The sequence below is a fragment of the Rhipicephalus microplus genome, unplaced genomic scaffold, assembly GCF_043290135.1.
Source record: "Rhipicephalus microplus isolate Deutch F79 unplaced genomic scaffold, USDA_Rmic scaffold_34, whole genome shotgun sequence".
NCBI classification, from domain to species: Eukaryota; Metazoa; Arthropoda; class Arachnida; order Ixodida; family Ixodidae; genus Rhipicephalus; species Rhipicephalus microplus.
Window position 1 is genome coordinate 2611066 of NW_027464607.1, and position 9011 is coordinate 2620076.

At 42.7% G+C, this 9011-nt stretch overlaps 1 pseudogene; it reads left to right on the forward strand.

The window, feature by feature from the left end:
• Positions 1 to 2290: 2290 nt before the first annotated feature.
• On the forward strand, positions 2291 to 7159 carry LOC142786873 (uncharacterized; annotated as a pseudogene).
• Positions 7160 to 9011: the final 1852 nt, after the last annotated feature.

Consider the following 9011-nt stretch of genomic DNA (forward strand, 5'->3'; position numbering starts at 1 on the left):
GGCTGTCGCACAACTTGAAAAAAAAAAAAAATGCATGGCGACTGATGTTTTATCAGCGCCTAGTAAGCTGATCAGTCTTTGAAGACAAACAAACATTATGAGGGAACAGAAAAAACGTAAAATAAAGTGCCTTTGCCTGTACCAACGAAGTATAACAGGCGTACACCCAATTAAAATAAAATAAATAGGGCGTGTGCACATACACGATTTTGTTGAAGAGAAAAAAAGAGCCCCGCTGCAGTGGTTTAGTGGCTAAGGTACTCGGCCGCTGACCCGCCGGTCACGGGCTCGAATCCCGGCTGCGGCGGCTGCATTTTTGATGGAGGCGGAAATGTTGTAGGCCCGTGTGCTCAGATTTGGGTGCACGTTAAAGAACCCCGTGTGGTCGAAATTACCGGAGCCCTCCCCTACGGCGTCTCTCATATTCATATGGTGGTTATGGGACGTTAAACCCCACATATCAATCAATCAACCAGAAAAAAAAAGAAAAAAAGAGGTGAAAAAATTTTACCGATTAGTGCCACTCCAGCCACGGGAACGGACCCAGCCAGCGCAGATTTATTCCTTGAATTGTTACAAGTATGTTCGACACTCTTTACTGACAGAGGTTGATTTCTCGTAGTTCTTGCTCCGCCAAGGGGGCTCCATACCCTTTGGCTCTCTATCAGTGCTCCAAGAACTGGTTCTGTAGTGTTTTGGCAGTCCTGGCAACTGCAGCTTCATTCCCTGTTTTCTCTCTGCTTGCCTTGGAGTCTTCATACCAATTCGATATTTTTTACTGGTCTAGAAGAATGTATTAAACTCCCAAGTAGAGGCGGTAGGAAACCGCCTCCAATCCCCTCTCCCTGATTTTTCTCTTTCCCTCCCCCGTCCCCTTTGTCCCTCCCTCCCTCCCTCCCTTGTCTTTCTCTTGTGATGGGTTCTCATTATTTTGCCGTATTAATTCTTATTGATTCTAGCTTCTGTCTTAATGCATTCGTTTTGTTATTGATGTTCTAAGGATATAACTGTGTGTTGGAATTTTCAGTAACAAGGTTGGGTATCCTCTTCGTGCTCTTTTTTATTTTCTGGAAACAATTTAGGTCTTCCTAATATGTCTAACTGAACTGTCTGCGGATTTTAGGTGGCGAGAGATAAGGCAATCTTATCAAACTGCCCAGGCATTTCTGGGTCGCTTTTTTATCATATTCAATGGTTAAGGAACTTATTCTAAATTTTCGGTTTTCTCGTTCCCCGCTTCTGCGTGGGAGATCAAATGGGGTGGATTTTGAGATGTGGTGCTCTTAGAGATGTTATGTGAGAGGGGTAATGAGTGAAAAAAAGAAAAAAAGCAAAAGGCGGGGCGAGGGGGCGGCGGTTTACTTTTCCTCTACTCTCCCGTAATTTAATCTTCAAGGCCTCCTTCATCGGTTGTTCAAACATGCCAGCCGGAGGTGACTGCGCACTATTACCCCTTGGTGTCAGGGTGGGTATTCTAGGCCTAATTAGGAATTAGGAATGCGCTGCCACAGGAGAAAACCCCATCTCGCCGGGCCATTCACCTCGTAGCATCGGTTGTGGATTGACGTACATGTTTCAGTACTTGCCTTGTTATGCCGTTTCTCTGGTGGGTGTTAACCTTTGTCTCGATATTGCGTAGGTCTGGGACCCACCATGTGGACTGCACGTCCGAGATCAACCTTCAACCCCGCCTATTTGTAAGGTGACGGCTTGGGTCTGTGATCAAAGAGGTGGCCCCCAGGGTCCGATCTACCAACAACCCGAATAAGGCGTAAGACTTTTGTCCTCATCTGATTCCTCCATCAATGGTTGAACTGCTTGACCGTCCATCCCGTTGTGCATTATTGACCCCTCCCGACGACGAAATCGACTGAAGGATGAGCCTTTTGACGTGCTTCTTAAGTGAATTTCACACAACCATGGCAATCTCTTTGAGCACCACATGTCCATTTTATATTTGTAAAACTACATCATTAATAATTTTGACTATTTTAAAATTTCCACACTCTCCTCGTCCTGAAGAATCTCCGGTTTTGAGTTGGATGGTTTCGTGTACTTTTTCTCCAATAAGTTAATTTCTTTTGTTCGGGCTTTACACGAGTCTGGGTAATGGTCGAATGTTGTTGCTTCATCACCGCAAATGCATTTTTCGCGATCTGTTATAGAAAATGTTTTAAAATAAAAGGGGAAGTGCCCGTGACCTGTTACTGCTTGGACGGACCAATAGTCTAGTGGAAATGTCTTGGGAATCTGCTTTACGTTTTTTCTCTATTGATATTTGGTGTGTCGTCCGCGCAGCGCATGTGCCATCACAGCGGATATCGGCACGGAAGCCCCTACAGTGGCAACCATCAGCGTCGACGCAGTATGCGGCAGAGCCCAGGGGGCGCACCTCGCGCCCAACATATACGCCGCCGGAGGATCACTGCTGGACATTGGGCATGGTGGCACCGCAGAAATGTAGTCTAACCCTTTCGTCTTTCTTGCGCAGTTGCTCACCACACTGCTGCTGATACCGGCTGCGCAGGATGGAAGAAGCGAACCACAACGAGGCAACACAACGCAGCTCGTCGCCGAATCCAGTTTTGGTGTGTCGTCCGCGCAGCACATGTGCCATCACAGCGGATATCGGCACGGAAGCCCTACAGTGGCGACCATCAGCGTCGACGCAGTAGGCGGCAGAGCCTAGGGGGCGCACCTCGCGCCCAACATATACGCCGCCGGAGGATCACTGCTGGACATTGGGCACGGTGGCACCGCAGAAATGAAGTCTAACCCTTTCGTCTTTCTTGCGCAGGTAAGAAAACGTTATGGGAAGTGCTATCGATCGAACGATTTGTGCCTACTTGTGCTGCCGTGCCCAAGGCTGCTATGTTTATTTTTGTATGACTTGTCATCTCATGTTGTGAACGTATTGTTGCTTGCTGGCGATGTAGAGACAAATCCCGCTCCAGACTTAGCGCACATCGCGAAACAACTGCAGGTAATTGCAGGCGACTTAATTGATTGATATGTGGGGTTTAACGTCCCAAAACCACTATATGATTATGAGAGACGCCGTAGTGGAGGGCTCCGGAAATTTAGACCACCTGGGGTTCTTTAACGTGCACCCAAATCTGAGCACACGGGCCTACAACATTTCCGCCTCCATCGGAAATGCAGCCGCCGCAGCCGGGATTCGAACCCGCGCCCTGCGGGTCAGCAGCCGAGTACCTTAGCCACTAGACCACCGCGGCGGGGCTGCAGGCGACTTAAAAGAAATAAAAGAGGAGAGGCTAACCGCCATAGATAAGAAACTAGAATTGCTGGACTCGCTTCATAGCAAAATAACAATCTGCACGGATCAAGTAACGCACCTGCAAAAAGTAGTTTCAGACCTTGAACTAAAGCTTGACGACCTGGAAAATCGTTCTAGAAGAGGGAACCTGATTGTGTACGGCATTCCCGAAAAGCACGATGAGGATGATGTCTCACTCGAACAAACTGTTTACAACACGATTATTAAGAAAACACTGGATCTAGAGCCTGTAGCAATCGAAAGAATTCACAGGCTCGGAAAGCCAGACGCTAATAAAACCAGGCCAGTTATTTTAAAACTTTTCGACACGCGTGACAAAATCAAAATCCTAAAAAACTGCCAAAAGCTCAAAGGAACTAAATTAGCGATTAGTGAAGACTTTTCAGCTCGTGTTCGTAGCATAAGGAAAAAGCTGTGGGATAGCGCCAAATCTAACAAAGAATCTGGTGACAAAGTATGGTTGGTATACGACAAGATTAGTATCAATCGAGTACTTTACCGCTGGGATGATACCGCGGGCGATAAGGTTGAGATCAAAACAGAATGCAATGCTCCCTCCAATCAAAAAAACCCAAAAAACCAAGAAGGAACACCACCCATGCGCACTCGCCGCCATCAACCACGTCCAAAATAGTTTTTGTCAATGTGAATGCACGCAGCATACTGAACAAACTCGACTCGCTAGAATCAGTACTTCTTACTGTCGACCCTGACTTCTTGGCTGTGACGGAAACGTGGCTTTCAAACGAGATTGGAGACGCCGAAATAGCACCTCCAAGCTACTGCATTGTGAGAAAGGACCGAGCAACACGCGGTGGTGGAGTTGCCATTCTTATTAACAAACGTATTCGATTCACACAGATGCCTGTTGTTGAGGGTGCTGAAGCGGTGTTCTGCAATTTATTGTGCGGCTCATTTTCAATCGTAGTTGGTTGTGTTTGTCGCAGTCCAGGGTCAGACCATATCGCTATGCAATCACTGCACGCATACATGCAGCGCAATGTGAAAGGCAAGAGACTAATCCTTTTGGGGGACTTAAATCTGCCCGACATAAACTGGCGGACCATGCAGCACGAGTGCTTAAACTCAGAAACCCTTTTTGATGCAATGCTATCTTTTAACCTCAATCAGATAATAATGGAGCCAACACGGGTGCAGGCGGAGAGCTCCAATATACTTGACCTGGTATTCTTAAGCGACCATTTTCCAAGTGACAAACACAGTGTAGAAATTCTCGATGGGATATCGGACCACAAGCTAATCGTGTGCAGCGCATCAATTTGTGCCAAAAAAAAGCCACTGCCACTCGCAAAAAAACGTTCCAGATTTTCAGAATGCAGATGACACCAGCATAATTGACCGTCTATCAATGGAATTAGCACCGTTTGAAGAAGATTCGAAACGCGCATCCATAAGTGTCGATGAATTGTGGTTAAAATTTAAACATACCATAATGCACTGTATGAAATTATATGTACCAAACAAAACAAAAAGATCAAATAAATATAATCTTTGGATTAATCGTGATATCATTCACGCGAAACGAAAAGTTAAAAGACTCAGGAAATCCCTAAAACTAAGTAAAAGCAATTCTAAGACTGCTCTCACAACTGCCATCACCGACATGAAATTAAAAATAAGAACCGCAAAAAAGAACTATTTCACTAACACCCTTCCTAGTTTCATAAAAAACTCGCCGCAAAAATTTTGGGGCTTTCTTAAAAATTCAAAGTCTAGCGAAAACGCTAGTCATCCTCAAGATGGCCTTATTACCCCTTCTTCGCTCAATGAGCACTTCCAATCAGTTTTCACGGCCGATGACGGCAATCAACCACCAATCGACATTTTGAACAAAGAACCATTGGAACTGCCCGTGATAACCGAACAAGGTATCTTTCATCTGCTCCTCCAACTTGACACAAAAAAAGCCTCAGGACCAGATAACATTCCAAATTTGTTTCTCAACCGATATGCGGAGTGGATGGCAAAATATCTGTGCATCATATTCGATAAATCCCTAGCAACATGCACCATACCGGATGATTGGAAAAAAGCGAAAGTTAAACCGATACACAAATCAGGCCCAAAAGATGACGTAAATAACTTCAGGCCTATATCTCTTACTTGCACTTGCAGCAAACTTCTTGAACATAATATCCTAAAACATATCAATATATATCATGAAAACGAACGCATCCTGTTGCCTTCTCAACACGGTTTCCGTATGGGGCTTTCTACAGTCACGCAACTAACAGAACTAACCCATGATTTATCCTTAAGTGTGGACAACCAAAAACAGGTCGACCTTATCCTATTGGACTTCGCAAAAGCCTTTGATAAGGTTTCGCATAAAAAAACTAGTACAAAAGTTAGAATGTACCTTAGGCAATGGCTCCGTTACGAAATGGATAAAAAACTATCTTACCGGTCGCACACAATTGGTTGATTTCAATGGACAAGTATTTACAACAGTTCCCGTCAAATCCGGTGTTCCCCAGGGTTGTGTTCTTGCTCCGACCTTATTCCTAATTTTTATCAATGACCTACCCTGTCAAATTCCCGTCCACGTCAGACTTTTCGCGGATGATTGTATAATTTATCATGAAATAAACTCTGCAGAAGATCATCTTGCCTTAAACAAAGCCCTCGAAATAGTATCAAACTGGTGTTCAGATTGGCAAATGATACTTAATGTTAAAAAATCAGCTATAATGACAGTAACAAGAAAAAGGGAATGGTCAGAGTTCTCATATACCATCAATAGTATCCCACTTCCTAGAACAAGTCATCATAAGTACCTTGGCCTCACCTTTACTAGCGATCTGAGATGGGATGCCCACGTTTCTAACGTTACAGCTACCGCACTGAAACGACTTTTTTTCTGAGACGATGCCTTCGACTAGCACCTTCTGAAATTAAACTGTTAGCCTACAACACGTACGTGAGATCTGTTCTTGAATATGCGAACATTGTTTGGTTCCCGTACACAAAAAAACATATTGCGAAGCTAGAAGGCGTGCAAAGAAAAGCTGTTCGATTTATCTTTAACAAGTTTAGGCAAACAGACTCACCAACTGAAATGCTCGAAGAAGCGGGCATGCTAACGCTGCAAAAACGAGCAAGACTAGCACGCCTACGATTCATGTACCAGCTACGCCATAAGCAAACCAACATCGATGCCTCCAGGTACATTACACTTCAACAATCACGACCCACCCGTAAGAAGCACCCCGAAATGCTACAAGAATACGCATTCCTTACGGAATGTTTCAAACACTCATTCTTCCCAGCATCAATAAGGAAATGGAACAGCTTAGCAGCTATGGTTACTAGCAGCAATTCTTTAAATATTTTTTCACGTCTTGTTGAAGAACATTTGCGTTTGGAACCCTAATATTGCGCTATTGTGGTCATCTTTGTAAAATCCATTGTTTTAGACTGTGTTATTTTGACTCTTCCACACTGTAATCATTTGGATATAATACAATAACTGTTAGAACTTTGTTGTTAGAATTTGGGTAGAATTTGTTTGAATTTGATTGTTAGAAATTGTGAGAACTTGGTAGCATCAATGTAACGCGTATCCTAAACGATGTATAACTTACGGATGTTTTTATTGTGTGCTTTTATTGTGTGTTTTCCCGATGTCCTTTCTGCGAAAATCCCGACAAGGGATTGGCAGTATTTTTAAATATAAATATAATATGTATAGGAGCTCCGCCCCTCTATATTCCAGTATTCATTCTAATTCTCCACACAATCCTTTGCCAGTTGCTTTTTGACGAATGATTTAGAAATTGGAATTTTGTAATCTATACCCTCTTTTGTGGCCTCCATCACTAGTTGATCGGCGAGCACATTGCCTGTTGTTCCTTTGTGTGCATGTGTGTATGTCAGTTTTATTGAAAGTTTTCCAGTTGAAATATTTGAAGTCTGATTTGATTTATGTAAGGGTTAGTGTTATTGGGATTTTCAGTGCTTCCATTGTGGACTGACTGTCAGTTATTATTTGTTACGTATTGTTGTAATCCATGACTTCTACTATTTAGTGCCTCTAAAAGAGCTACCGTTTCGGCTTCAATATTGTTTGAGTAATCAGGGAGTTTCATCTGTTTGTATCTGCTAGCATTGCCAGACCTATTCACTACTACAAGGGCTGGGCCACATTTGTGTTTCATTCTAGAACCATCAGTATAAAGGCTGAAATTTGCCTTGCCAGTTGACCTTGAGTAATCAATTTTTTTTTTGCGCTGGATGCATGTGTGCGTTCCGCATTTTCTTGGTGATCTCTTTTTTACCAAATTCTTTCTCCCTATAGACGAACTTTTCATTTTCATTGATGATAATAAATATTTTGTTGTCTTTTTAGATTGTTAAATGAACCGGGGGAATTTTACGCACAATATTAAAAGATGCATTGGAGACTATATGGAAAGATTTTGCAAGTTTTGCTAAAGGAGTTCTTTGAATTGATTTCAGCTTATTGGTATTCTCTGTATTTCTCCTGTAACGTGGACATACCGGTGGATACCAGATCTGCGAGCCATAAACTATCATGCGTTCTAGGCTGCCAAAGTAAACTTTTTAAGGTGTTTCGGGGTCATGCCCCACTGTACCACTGAAAGCTGCTAACCCCAATGTGATCCTTAGTATTTTTGTTTGACCTCTCTCAGGTGGTGTATAAAAGAAAGCTTATTGTCGAATACGACTCCGAAATTCTTTTGTGTGGAACTCTTTAGATAGAGTAACTATTGACTTTAACTACTGGTGGTCTATTTTTGTAGGCTACTCCCAAGTTCATAAATTCACACTTCTCGTGGCTAAAACTAAGCTCGTTTCGAGCACTCCAGCCTTCTATAATTTATAATGCTCTTGCCGCTTCCTGTTAGGATCGTCCTACTCCTACCTTTTACCACCACCGTCAAGTCGCCTGCGAAGGGCTGGATGAAAACGCTACCAGGCATTTCCTCCATTAGTAGCTCAGAAACGATTATGTTCCACAGAAATGGGCTCAACGGCGAACCTTGTGGTGTCACTTTAGTTAAATTCATCGTTATGTTTTGCGAATCCATTTGATACACAATTTTTCTTTTTATATATATATATATTAAATTATAAATAACTATAATGTTCTCATTCTTTCTAGTGATTTCATTATGTCTTCTTTTATTTGTATAAAGTGGTGATTGCTGATTTACCATTTGTAAAGCCGGATTGATTATTCGCGAATAAATTATTGAATTAAAAATAGTGATAAAGTCGGTAGTAAACAAGTTTTTCAAATATTTTTCTCATGATGGAGTTTATCGCAAATGGCTGGAAGTCCTTCGCGCCTGGTGGGCTGTGATCCTTGTTTTTGTGGATTAGAATCACTTTTGATACCTTCCTAGCTGACGGGAAGTGCCTCAGTTTCGGAGTTGTAATAAATATGTTGAGAAAAAAACCATGTGCGTTTGATAAAGCTGTCGGGTGAATTCAACCGTAATGTCATCTAGTCCTGTGCATATCTTTCTTCTTATAATGTTTACCCCGTAATCCGCTTCTGTTTCTGTAAACTCGATATATATCTGATCTGAGTGTTCTGTTTGATTGTAGGTACAGACCTTGCCCCTGGGCTCAGGGGTATTGTCTGCAGTTCCATAGAGATTGTTTAGTATATAACATATGTTATCCTCCTTGCTCCTTGTTATCTTGCCATCTTCATTAAGTATAC